Genomic DNA, 14379 nt, shown 5'->3' with positions numbered 1-14379 from the left:
CCAGTAACTTCAGTGCCCAACCCGTATCACGACAAGACGTGAAATAATCACGTTGGTCCAATTTGGAAAACGTTTAGATGTCACGGTTTAGTTTAAACTCAGAACCATAAATAGGGCTATACTGCCCTCTTGTGTCAAATTATTTTTCTATATTTATTTTTCCAACAAATAAAACTAAACCCGCAATAGATGCAGTGGCTCAGTTGATAAAGCGTTGGCCTTTAATCAAGAAGATCTGAGTTCAATTCCCATATTTGCATTAAATTGTTGTGATTATATCAAACAAAGTGCCCTAAACAAAATTTTTCAACCCGTTTTTTTACAGTCTATGATCTAGACGCATGACTTAAACGCAGGCAGACACAGCAACAGATGTAGGCTAGTCTCGCGTAGCCAGACCTTCAGACTGACGGCTGAAGGTCTGGAATTCATAGCAGCTTTCTTTGGCCAAGGCCCGCCCATAAGGCCGTTTGACCGACATGTCAAACAACCAATTACAGTTCGTTTCATTCAGCGTCACGTTTCGGGGCGTGGAAATGTCCCCACAACATCAGACCGGCGTGCAACAACAAGTCAGTCACTCAGCAGCAGTCACCGGAGGCGCTCGTTAACAACGGTCCGCGTTATTAAATTCACCCACGAACTCGCGCTCATGTCCATCTTATGCCCGCTTTGTCACACGGCCAGTTCAACCTCGTATAAATCAGGTTATGTGTGTAAATCACGTGCTCACGAGCGCTCACTCAGACACACTGTCCCCGGCGCTGCTCGTGCGTCACAGTTATGTTCATAAAGCGTTAGCTGTTAACGTTAGCTGTCAGCGAGCCGCCGCACATTGAATACTCGCAGTCAAACGTTTGACTCTGCAGTATCTTATGCACCTTATAATCCAGTGTGCGCCCTATGAATACTGAATCTCGGCCAGCTGCGATGTCAGCGTCTGTTGTTTCATGTTTGCCCACAAACGCGGCTGATATCCCCTTCGCAATTAAGTACTTCACTTGATCTTCCATAATTGATAGGAGGGGACATACAACTACGTTTAGCTGATCTTGATTAATGCTCATTGTCACTCATAAACACAACAGTTTTTCTTCTGCAATCACACTTCTGCGCTTTGTTTCCCGGCGGACCGAAAATAAACGCGACACTGACGCCCCCCGGAAATCCGATAAAATTCAACCAATCAGATGACGACTTCGACATTCCTGAAGTGTTTCCAGTTAAGTGTACCATATGCATCAGACGTTTAGCCAACGTTCCGTGGGCGTGACGTCTGAGGCTGAGACTAGATGTAGGCTAACTTGTAGGCAGGCAGGTATATTGATCATTAAATCAGAGTTTTGTTGTCTTGAATGATTCATTCAGTCATTTTCATTCATTCATTGATTTATGTCACTTGTTTAAGTAATCTAAAAAAAAATAAAAATAAAAATAAAAAATAACCCCGATTAGGGGGCCCCCTGGTGGTCAGGGGGCCCTAAGCGGCCGCTTAATTCGCTTATGCCTCGGGCCGGCTCCCTGAGCTAATGTAATGCTAAGGTGAGGTGAGCACAAGGAACTAGATGAATACTAAAGACAGAATGTAGAATCCAAGTGTGATATATTTGAATAATTGGAAATCCAATGAGGATAATCAAAATTCAGTGACTAGATCGAAATACAGATGACTGATGTTGATCACAGAATATAAAAAAAGCAAATAAAAGGAAAAAATTTCACATTGACAAAGAACCTCATGATTTTTAAACAAGACATGAATGAGACTTGATCAAATAGGACAAAATAACAACAAATTGGGGTGCTAATCATATAGGGCAGGAGCCTGGAAGCCAGCCGAATTCGGTGTGGACTTGATCCATTGTGAAGCAAGTATCCCCAAACCAAAGCTATTCGGACCAATCAACCATAACGTAATCATAAAGAGTGCTTGGGTTGAATTTGTTTACAATAAAGAAACACAGTTGTTTATATTATATTTACATTTATAATATTTATAAATTTGTTACAACAAACAGTTGTCAGAATTCATACAATTTCAATTAGACCCATTTACACAACACATTCCAAGACATCCATAACCTTGTTTTGTCATTTCATGAAGGAGATTTAGTTTGGTGAAAAAGTTGTCATGTAAAAAGATACACCCTGAAGGAACTTCCTCTTGTTCGGCTAGCCCTCTATGGGCTAGACCAAGGACTTTGGCCCTGGACATCAAGGAGATGTTTGTGTGTGTGTCCACTCATTCAGTGCACTGAAGATACTTTGTAGAAAGGCTTGTTTGTGTGGGGCACACCAAATGGTTCTCATGAACGTCTGCCTCATCCTCTAGATATTTCACCTCTGCGTCGCCATTCAATAATCCACCTGGGCAAATATAGACCCTCTAAAGAATATACAAATTATGATAGTTCTATCTGTTAATTAAGGTGTTTCACATACTACTTTTTGTCTAAAGGAAGAAATCTTCTTTATGTGCAAGCAGGAAGTAAACTGATCTGTTCATTTGACCTTTCACACTAGGCACATGACATACATTTTAATCAAGACAATTTATTTTTCATTTGAAAGTTGAATATCTTGCCCAAAGCCAATTACAACACTTTTAGAGCTTCCAGAAAGAAGAAAAAAGATGCAGTCACAATTGTGACCAGTGGGATTAAACGTAAATATGTTCAACAACGGTGTGCACAGGTGTGCTATGGGTTTGAGATACGTTTTTGGTGGGTGTGTCAGAACTGCCGTCCAATCAACAGCAACATGTATATGAAGCACGGAGTATTGAAGTAAAGTTTTCAAGGAAAGTAATTTACAAATGTAAATTACATGTTTGATGCAGCTCGGTAGCCTATATGCAACAACTGGATATTAGGGATTATTGTAAAAATATAGGATATCAACATGATGTAGCTGTTTATGTTTAGCTTCAATGCAAGTGTATGACATTTGGTATAGAAATAAACAATGGTACTGTAATTAAGTGATTTTCCAAAAAATGAGAAAGAAAATACAGGGTATTAAAACACTACAACAAATAAAGTCAGTATATGAGGCTAAATAGAATGTGTTTTAGTCTGAATTAGGTAAAATGTGTGCTCCCAGTTTCCACAAATCCCTTCACTCGATTGGGATGTTCGATTGTGTAGTAAGTGCAGTAACTGTAACATCAGGCATATTTTGTAGCAAATACATAAACACATATTTATACCGACTTCATCATGCTCCGAAAATTCTTCACAAAGAATGGCCTTTCCAGCTGCCATAGTTGCAACTCTTGCGTCATCAGAACAGTGTGTTCAACGCATTACCGTTTCTGTTTAAAAAATGTTGTGCAACGTTTTGTCGGGGCTGAACGCAGCCATGGCCTGTGTTTTGGACTATGTGTTTGCGTTGTCTTGTGTTTACCTTTTTACCACACCCCCCTGTTCTCCTCGTTGGTCTTGATTGTTCATCGGTGGTGTCACCCTTGCCCTGGTGATGATGATGTCCCTTTTAGGCCCCATTTACACGACAACGATTCCGGTGAAAACGTAAAAATATTTTATCGGATGTGCCTTTCGTTTACACGGCGACAGTGTTTTTGAGGCTTAAAAACGCAAAAAAGTGAAACCACCCTACAGAGTGGAAATCTTAAAAACGCTCCACCGCCGCGTTCCAATGTAAACGGTAAAAACGCAAAAGTCTGCTTGACAGTGAAGGTTGTACGCAGGCGCATGGACTTGGTGTTGTTGTAGTATGCACTCCCAGCCCCCTAAAGTGCATACTGCATTGAATTTCACACACTTTTGCGTCACCATTTGCACGCGGATTTCCCACCCAAAACGCTCGTCTAAACGCAGAATAAAAAGTGATGACGCAACGCCACTTTTGTGTTTTTTCTTCAGAATCGTTTCCGTGTAAACATTGCCTTTGGTAATTTGGGGAATGATGTCCCAGGTAATTTGGGGAAACCACTTGAAACATTTGTTGTGCTGAACTATGAACCAGCCCACCAACTGGCTGTGGTTGAGACGGAAAGATTCTAGCTGGCTATGTACAGGCCGACACCTTACGTTTTCATAGAATTCTTGAAGAGTCTGTTTGTATAGGTTGCACTGAAATTACAGTCATTACGTTCCTGTGTATATTGTTTGAATGACGGTGGTTGGCCAGATATTGTGGTTTGCGGTAGGTGGTATGCCATACGGAACCGTTTGCCACTGAAACTGCTTTATAACGCACCAGTGGGGTTCGACAGCCATTATCAAACGGGTTGGCGCGTATGGTTGGGTTGTGTGCGATTGTGGTTAGGTCTCTTTAGAGGTCAGTAAGCTGGCCTGAGTTGAGTGGGGGACGGAGGGGGGTGACTCTAGGACGCCAGGGTCACTGTCGAGCCCTCTTGAGGTGTCGTGGGCTAGTCGACGAAAAACTGAGGACGGAAGGTGCCCACTTGAAGACCCTATGTCCCCTACTAGGCTCAATCCAGACGGTTGTCGTGCTGGTCCACTAGGGAGACCACACTGTAGTTGCAGCCGTCGTGTCTGCTGACGCGGCAAGTACACTGCAGCCGTTAACGCTGGACAGAAGGGGAGTCACACCACCATATGGAAAGAAGCGTAAATGGATGGAGAAGCATAGTTTACTATAAAGCTACGTCTTAGCTTACCTTGGCGAAAGCCAAGTATAAATCAGCATGAAGTTTTAACATCTACTTTCGTGTAATGGAAATAATTCCAAATTACTTTTGTTTGATTTGACCATTGCAAACTGCTGAAAGTCTGTAAATTTTGCCAATTTTGATCACAACACTCATCTAAAGGCTTATTAGGAACACCATAGTAATACTTTGTTGGACCCCCTTTTGCCTTCAGAACTGCCTTAATTCTACGTGGCATTGATTCAACAAGGTGCTGAAAGCATTCTTTAGAAATGTTGGCCCATATTGATAGCATCTTGCAGTTGGTGGAGATTTGTGGGATACACATCCAGGACACGAAGCTCCTGTTCCACCACATGCCAAAGATGCTCAATAGGGTTGAGATCTGGTGGTTATTTGAACAATACTGCCTTCTGGTGTCCAGAATTTGTATCTCATTTTGTGGGAAGGTATATCACAGATTTTTGGGGAGGAGAAGCAGCCACTCTCAGATTTTTTTTTCTAAAAATTGTACCTTTACGGGTCACTTTATCACTGGAGCTAAAAGGTTATTTCACAGTATGCTACTCCAGTACAAATATTTAGGGTAAAAGAAGGTACAAAGATGGCTTTTTAAGGGTACTGCCCCAGTGACGAGCTGATTTCCCCCTTAAGGTACAATTATTTACACATCTTTTCTGTAAGTGTACTGTATTAATTCCAATACGGATGTGCTTTCCCCACAAACCAGTTAGGGTATAGGTGGGCAGGGTTAGGCAAGTTCAGTCGTAGAGAGCCGCTGTCCTGTAGTAGAGTTTGGTTCCAACACTGAAAAAACCTCACCTTTCTATAGCCTTAGTTATCCTGAAGACATTGATTAGCTAGTTCAGGTGTGTTTGATAATCAAATCAATTTATCAATGTATTAATTTAACAAATCAATTTAGTTCCAACTAAATTCTGCAGGACAGAATTCTCTTGGACCGAATTTGCCTACCCCTGGTTTAGAGCTTAGTGTCTGTTGTAGCATTAAATAGGCAATCAACACTGTGATTGAACGGAGTAATGCAATTTTAGAACAGAGTGGGGAATAAAAAAGCATGCGTCCACTACGTATTGGATTTAATGCAGTACGTCATCACTATCTGGATACCAGCCAAACTTAGCCCCGCCCATAACATTTGAGGTCGGGAAGTTCGGACTGGACTTGAAGCAAGAATGCCCGAACCAAAGCTGTTCGGACCAATCAAATTGTCAGGGCGGGCTCAATACGATAATGGACAGATGATCAACTGTAACGTAATCAGCCACGTCACCAAAAAGCAATTAATCTGAAACTTAAAAAATATTTTAACCTTTTATTGATAAAACCATCACTGACAATGATAATCTGTACAAATAGGAGTCTTTACACTTTAGCTAAAACTTTTATATGCCATCAAAATTTGAGTAGCCTATTTTTATTTAGTTATTATAGTTGTTGTTGTTGTGATTTTAAATCTCGTTATAGGCAACACAATTATTGGTTATGGAATAAACAGACATGCAGATTATAAACAGCCAAAGCATTCCCATAGACCTAATCAACAGATTATTATTAATAGAAGTTATTATTAATAAAAAACAAACTGAGCAGAGGCAAATCTGAGTCATTGGATAACTCTGTTGCAAACCTTTACCTCTTGAGGGCATCAGAAGCCCACGGAAACTACAGTGGTCAGGATCAGATGCTGAAGCAAAAGGATTCAATGTCCTAAAAGTATGCAGTACATTTTCAAGGTGTCTACATCTCCTGTCTCAAACATTGGGTGTCTGTCTGTCTGTCTGTCTGTCTATCTATCTACTGTATGAAGAAGATTGCAAAGTCTGGCAGGCAGATGATTAGAGAGGCAGCGGATGACTCATTATCGTCGGCCATCTTGAGAGGGATGATAGGGGATCCGCAAGTGTCCCAGGGCACAACTCTGCATCTGTCCTGGTTTATTTTTGACTCACTGAGATCCTTCTACGCACTGCCGAGACAAGCAAGAGCAAAATTGACTCACTGAGATTCTTCTACGCACTGCCGAGACAAGCAAGAGCAAAAATAGGATGAGGCGGGAATTGGAACAAAGAGCGAAGGAGTTTGAAGAAGACACGTGAGAATGGGTGTAAAAGGAGAAGAGGCATGAATTTAAACAAAAGAGATTAGAATGACGAAAACAGCAGTAGGGAGGACGTAGACAAGATGATGCAGAGAGCGACAGTGTGCGTGCATTGAAAGATGAGGGACAGAAATTTGAGAAGACTTGATAATGAATGCAGGAAGGAAGACATAAATATGGGCATAGACATGTGATTATTTAAAATGGAAAAGTTTATTTATTTATTTATTTGAACCTTTCTTAAAAACATTTTTTGTATCATATTTTTTGAAATATTTGACACAAGTGTTTTATAGTGTATATGCTATAAGAGAACATGTATGTAATAAGCTAAAATATGTGATTTATGGCAGTTGGATATTTATATGGTCAAAAAGTAAGAAGAAATTCTGATTGTTGGTTATATAAATCAATAAGACCTTCATTACAGTATAGCTGATGAGATTACTTGCATAAAATGCATCAGTTGTCACTCTATCTCCCAATAAAATGCAAGATGATATTTAAATGTTTAGTTTCATGAAAAAAAAGCTCTGTAGTTTTTATTGTGGGGGCAAAATGTTTGTAACTGAAGCAGATGCAGGAAGCGGGATCCATGTGCAGCAGTGATTTTAATAAATAAACTAGAAATTAAAAAAATACAGACATGGTAACAAGACTCGGGAACAGGACAGCCAACATATCACGTTACGAACCCATAGAGGTGAACAGGCCAGTAAAAGAGCATGGACAAGATGTTTTCCAAAACTCCAGCTAGGATGATAAAATGGCATAAGGGAGTTGAGTGGCTCGGATAGCCCTCCATGGAAAAAAAATTATATATCTGTTAAATCAAACAGCCAAATGTGCCAGTACTCTTCAATGGGCTTGTCTCCCTGATGGAGTCACATTATCTGATTCTGTACTGGGTCCATGTTTTGATGGGTTCTTTTGTAATGATGTCATGTTGTTGAATAGGAGGAAGCAGGATCAAAGTGCAGCACACTCTAATTAAATAAACTCAAAACTTCTCAAATTCAGACATAGACTCAGGAACAAAACAACCAACATTACAACATCAAGAACTCACCAAGACTTGAACTACACAGGGCTTAAATAGACAGGAAAACAAGATAACTAGGGGGCGTGGCTAATCAGGAACAACTGGAAAGACTAATAAACAAGAAAAACTACAAAAGACTACAAAACATGGCACAGAACAGGAAATAACTTAAGTCCACACAAGACAACGGGAACAAAAGACAGGAATCACAACACACACACACACTCATCTAAAGGCTTATTAGGAACACCATAGTAATTCTTTGTTTGACCCCCTTTCGCCTTCAGAACTGGCTTAATTCTACGTGGCATTGATTCAACAAGGTGCTGAAACCATTCTTTAGAAATGTTGGCCCATATTGATAGGATAGCATCTTGCAGTTGATGGAGATTTGTGAGATGCACATCCAGGGCACGAAGCTCCCATTCCACCATGTCCCAAAGATGCTCTATTGGGTTGAGATCTGGTGACTGTGGTGGCCATTTTAGTACAGTGAACTCATTGATGTATCGTATTTGATGCTCACATTTTAACATGACTTTTCTGAAAATGATGTATGGATATCAACTAAGCCTATTACTAACAATATAAAACTTATTCTTAAGTTTACATAAAAATCAGTAAAGACTTCACAGCAAAAACGTCCTGGTTGCACCCCTGAAGGAGTGAACGGAGGATGTCGTTGACGTCGACTGAATGGGGATTTACCACATATCACAAAATTATAATAAATGACCTTTTACCTAGTAAAAAAGTAACTATCAACCGGATGACATAAAGTCAGATAGAAGATTGTGTACAACAGGTTTTTCATTAATATTTTGATCATGTTGATATATTTAGAGGCCCTAAATATATTCTGTATCAAATATGATAAGCAGCAGTACAAATCGCTTTTATTTAAAACTAGCTTGAATATTCAAATAATTGTAAGGATGCAAGCAGTGTCATTTCAGAAATTCAAATAAAGGTTATTATTATGTGTGCAGAAGTGCAGCAGACAAACATCTAGCTTCTGTCTTTTCTGACTGTGACTTTGGTCATCGATGTTGTTGCTGCAGATGATATTGTGTCTCAAACTTAATATCACACAAAATTAGAGATTACAAAAAGCTCTGAGTGTTCAAAGCACAATAAGAAAGAAAAGAAGCTGGGCGGATGTTCATGTTATTTTTATTGAGTGCATTAGTGGGTGCCGGGGTCTGACTGATGATGACTCTGGATGCGGAATCAAAGGATTGCCAGGAAAAATGGATGACGCTTTATTTGTTCGTATGTTTCGTCATCAACTGTCTGGAGAAAATGTATTAATAGTGTATGTGGGTCGATGGGAAGCAAAACTAATACTCTTTTCACAATACTTTTCTTCTCACCTGATATAGTCCAAAATATATATGCCGCTATTAAGAACAACAACAGCACTAAACTGTTAGAATAAATGTCAAATTTCAGGGACTTATGGGTACTCTTTCAGTAGCATGCAGCGAAGAAAGAAATAGGAATTTGAGAAGTAACATTTGTCTCTTTTTATTTTTTCCCCATTAAGATTTATGTTTACAATTTATATGGATATAACAGAGTGCGTTTTTTAGGTGCTGTCTGTGATATTTTTCTTTTTTTTAGCGTCCTCTGCCATGTCATAAGATGTCATGTCAAGTGAAAAATAGTTCAGCTTTTAAAAATGTCTGACTGTCTCTGTGTTCTGCTCTGTCTAGCTGATTTGAATGCAAGAGCACATATGAACAGCCCCTGAGAGATTAAAGTGTGCATCTTATCTCCACTGGTCCATCTTGAATCCTGGTAGTTAATGCAAACAAGTGTGCTTGATCCAGCTCTGCAGAAATACGTGTGCATCACAGTGGCAGCAGGCTAATTTCATCACATTTGCATCCATTTTAGCCTGTATTTCACATAATATTTCAAGCATGATAAGACCTCAACCTTGATATGTCAAGTCAACTACCCAAAAACTTCACCAAATGAGTCAAAAGTTCCAGATGATGGAGTTGCGTAATGGATGTCATTGAGTAAACCTCACTCCCTGTCCTCAAGAGGCGCACTAGCGACTGATGCTAGAGGTTGCGGTCTTTAGTGCCCTTGTTAGTGTGCCCGCCTCCCATGCTGTTTCAAATCCTGCTTGCTGCAGAGTGCATAGGTGCTATTGCAACCATTTTTCTCACTCTTAATCTGTCTTCAGTGTGCACACAAAAAAGAGACACACTCACATACACACCTTGTGTCCAAAAATGCATATCCCTGATAAATAATATGCAAAAAGCCGTATGCTTTTTTTTAATGAAAAGCTCACAAGGAACAATGGCAAAGAACTGTAAAATTCTTCAACTTTTTTTTAGTTTTTTATAATTTTGCTACTAATATAGGCCTATATTTAGTTAGTAAGTTAGTGTACCTGGTTGCCAGTGTCAGTGTGCATGCATGCTTGCAAAAAACATGATGGTTATTGTCAAAGGCTAGATATGTCATCCACGCTGCTGGCCAATGGAGGTCGACGTCTGCACTTGGCGGCCATCTTGTCACAGGTAAATCGCTCAATCGTAACATTGTGTTAATTGTACATGTACTATTTAAATGACCATAACTTGCTCAATTTTCTACCGATTTTCAAACGTCAGAGATGTAGCTATGACACTGCATACTTATGAATAAAAAGTGTATAAATAAATAATCATCCAGATAATTATAGCCACGTTAATAACGTTTGTAAGAAACCAAACCGTTTGTAAATCCGTCAAGATTTCAACGAGATAAGAGTATTTGTGTTCCTCTGACCACTCATCTTACATCAGCTTGTCTGTGACAAGATGGCCGCCTTTGATGACGATGGAAACTCCGCCGTAACACATCTAGCCTTTATATACATATCTATGGTTATTGTAGTTCTAGACTAAATGTGAACATGCATTTACTCATCTCACTTGCGAAAAAAAATTAGTATTCCTCCAAATTAATAAAAACAGTGAAATGCAAACTCAGAATATTACAGAAACCTGGAACCACTCAGGCATGATCCCGTAACGTTACGATTATAACGTAAGACTATAGAAACAATGACAGACATTATTCTCAGTAAAGTTAGCTTCATTCATTGAGAGAAAATGTGCGCCTTTGGGGTTTGTAGTCTTTGTAATTACGTATTTTCACAGTCTTATACCTGAACAGTTTTACATCAAACTGCGACTTTCTTTACTTTAAAATGTATATTTTAAATTGACAAACATCATATGTGCAATTCAAGATCAAAATATTTGTTGTCTCTCGCCATTGACTACCATGCAATATTTTTCCGAAATAAGGTCCCATGGTGGTCGACCGGAAGGGGAGGGACTTAGGCTCTCTATTGAATACTATATCCACAAGTTTCCGAGGGGCGCTCCGGAAAAAAATAAAGTGGGTGAAACTTCCGGCAAGGCGGCGGAAGTAGCATTCCAATGATATTTTGTGTGTTAGTTAGCGAAGAGGCTAGCTGTTTTTCGGAGAATTATTTTAGTATTTAAAGACGCAAATCTTTATGAGAGATTTCGTTACGGAGCTCAGGGACAACATGTGCTGTTCGCGGTTGTACGTATAACCAGACTAAACTAATTCAGTGACTTAAACGTGATTGTTTTGAACATAAGCCGAAAACAAATTCAGAGTGATCCTGCCAACGACTGTAGTTTCCATCACCTCCCAAAAGACGACGAATCTTCCTGTGTACATTTGTTTAAATTCTTAATATTCTATAAACTCTCTCAGCATGTGATTGAAATGCTAAACTCGGCATTACCTAAACTCAGGATCAAAGCCTGAGTTGACAATACCAAATGTGCCAGTTAATTCAAGTAGCACATTCATTTATAATTTTGAATAAACTCCAAAGCTCAATGACTAAGTGTGTATTTTTTTATTTTAATTGTTTGTCAGCTCACACAACTGTCTGTCACCATGCCTTGATGAGTATTGATTATTAATAATGTTATTATAATACTCCCAACCAACTACTGCGGAGGGTAAAGGTACTGTTATTTCACCCTTTTTAATTTCGTTGAGGTTGTGTTCCCACATCGTTAGCTAGTTTGGATCGCTATAACTTGAATGAATGTAAACTGTTGAATGAACGAGTGTCAAGCATGTCAAGTCCATGGTCAAGTCGCGCTTTGTTTACTTCGACGCGCTCACTTTTGACGCAAGGCCTCATGGGGCGTAGGAAACTTGTGGATATTTTAAAAGTATGCATAGCAATATGCTAACATCCAAGTCGTCTCACGAGTTGAACGAGTTCTAATGAAGTTCCATTTTGATATTTCCCAATACCATCTTGTGGCAATTCGTAACGATGGTTTGGTGAATTGATGGTTAATTTGTTTCTAATCTAATTATGTTTAGGGGTTGGTTGGGGTCACATCTGAAATCAAACTAAATTGGCACCTCATAAAATAGTTGTTTTCCTTTGAGATTGGGTTGTGTTGCCTCATTAAGGCAGACACACACACTTAAATAGCTGCAGTGAATGTGAGTGTTAAGTTTCACATGAAATCAGTATCGTCAGACAGTTGGTTGAAGGTATATGTGTGAGATTGATATGCAGGCATTGGAGGCACGTGAACTATCTGTCCACTGAGGAGAGCGATGACGCACTCCATTTGAAAACCGTCTGCCTCACTGCAGGAAGAGTGCAGCGCTCTGCGAAAGTGTGATTAGAGATAAATGACTGTGAATGTGTGCACCCGCACAAGTGTGCGACTTTGCATACGCAATTCATAAACTCTCCAAATGTCTGTGGCGCCAGAATCTGCCAAGAATGTGACTCAAACATCTCACATCTCCTCTCAATCCTCCCTGCATTTTATTCACCGCTTCGCACACTATTTCAGCCCTGCTGATGTCTCTTGCAGTCTGTCTGATCTCTCTTTCTCTCTCCTTTTGGTACCCTTTCAAGTTTTAACGTCATCCACTGTCTCTTTCATCCATTTGCGCAGAGAAATACGCGTTTAACGATGCTTATACTTTGAAGGCACATCAAAACATACAAGATGAAAACCTGTCAATGTGTTTAAGGTATAGAAATGGGAGTTGACACACCCTCCCCACTCTTTATTTTCATCACTCAACAGATAGTCTCACTGGTAATGAAAACATCATTAAATGTTGGGCATTAATTATAAATCCATATTTGGGTTCATTGTTAAACAAAGCACCTGTCTCTGAACACCTAATTAAACCTAAAAGACAGAGAAAAGAGAGGAGTGTCAAGGGAGACAGCTGATGTGAAGATAAAGGTGACATGCTCTTGTCAAGAAGATGTTGGTGAGGGATGGGTGAGAGAGGAGCTGATGATGACACGTAGAGCGGAAAGACCGAAAGAAGAAAGAGTGTGAAAAAACAGAATGTGTAATAAAGAAAGAGAGCTTTGAGCTGTGCTGAACTGCATGCTAGACAGAGATGTGGGAATGTATTAAAATTATTGATAATTTATACTGAATGAAATCCCAGCGGCAGCTAGAAATGAGAAATGTGTGATAAGTTTGTAATCATGTTTGTTAGGGAGAAAATGCGATTTCAGCTCTGCAAAAGTGTGCACCTTTCTGCATAAATGAACTAAGCGTTTGTCTGTTTGTAAATTTCGAGATGTACCAGGAACTTTATTTGACATTTCTTTCTCGCGGGGGCGATTATCAACACTTCCAAACACTCACTGTGATGAGCAACTTCCGGTAAACTGATTTGCACACACACAAACACACACACACTCACGTACAAACACAAAGTAAGTCGTCGCTCCTCCCATTTCTGTCTCCCTCACACATATCCCCCATCCAATGACTCATTCTTGAAATAATATTTAGTGACATGACGTGGTCGCCACCCCTCCATTGCTAGCCAACTCGTTGTGTCTCATTGTTAAGTAGCGTGGCTGACAGCCAATGTGAATGCAGATGGTGGGTGGGATGGTGAAGGGACAATTTGCGCAACTGTACTTCGTCCAATGGGGCATCGAGATTCTGATGTCTTGCAATCAAAGGCCAGATTCAAAAAATAGCCCCATGCATCATAATTGGCCATAACCAGTTTACTCAATTGATGGATGATTGAGTTGAATACAGTAATCGTAGGCCACAAAAGCATCATTTACAAGACACTGACATATTTAATCTGCAATCAGTGCTAGATGTAACGCAAACAGGCTGAAGATTAAGCATTGAGAAATGAAACAGCCTTCTGGCAGTAGTTTTTATGGACATTTATGTGGAATTGAGAGAAAAGCACTTGAGCCTCTCACCGGGATCGTGTGCGCGCGTTCACGTTTGTGTTAAGCACAGCCTGCCTTAGCACATGGTGGGAGACCGAAGCAAGCTTTCTGCATCTTGCTGCTCTTTCAGTAAGACCCATCTGCTAAAGACAGTACAGCTTTAGAAAAAAAGAAAGAAAGAAAGAAAGAAAGGCTTTCTGAGTCTTAATTTACAAAAAACCCAATTCAATAGTACAGCTGGGGTGCTTTGTAATACCTTTTCCAATAACATCATCATTTTGCATCTTCATTTTGAAATGAATTGAAGCTCTGAATGGTGGCCAGTGCGT

The sequence above is a fragment of the Pimephales promelas genome, chromosome 6, assembly GCF_988280905.1.
Source record: "Pimephales promelas chromosome 6, fPimPro1.hap1.1, whole genome shotgun sequence".
In the NCBI taxonomy this organism is placed as follows: domain Eukaryota; kingdom Metazoa; phylum Chordata; class Actinopteri; order Cypriniformes; family Leuciscidae; genus Pimephales; species Pimephales promelas.
Note: the sequence above shows the minus strand (reverse complement) of the source record.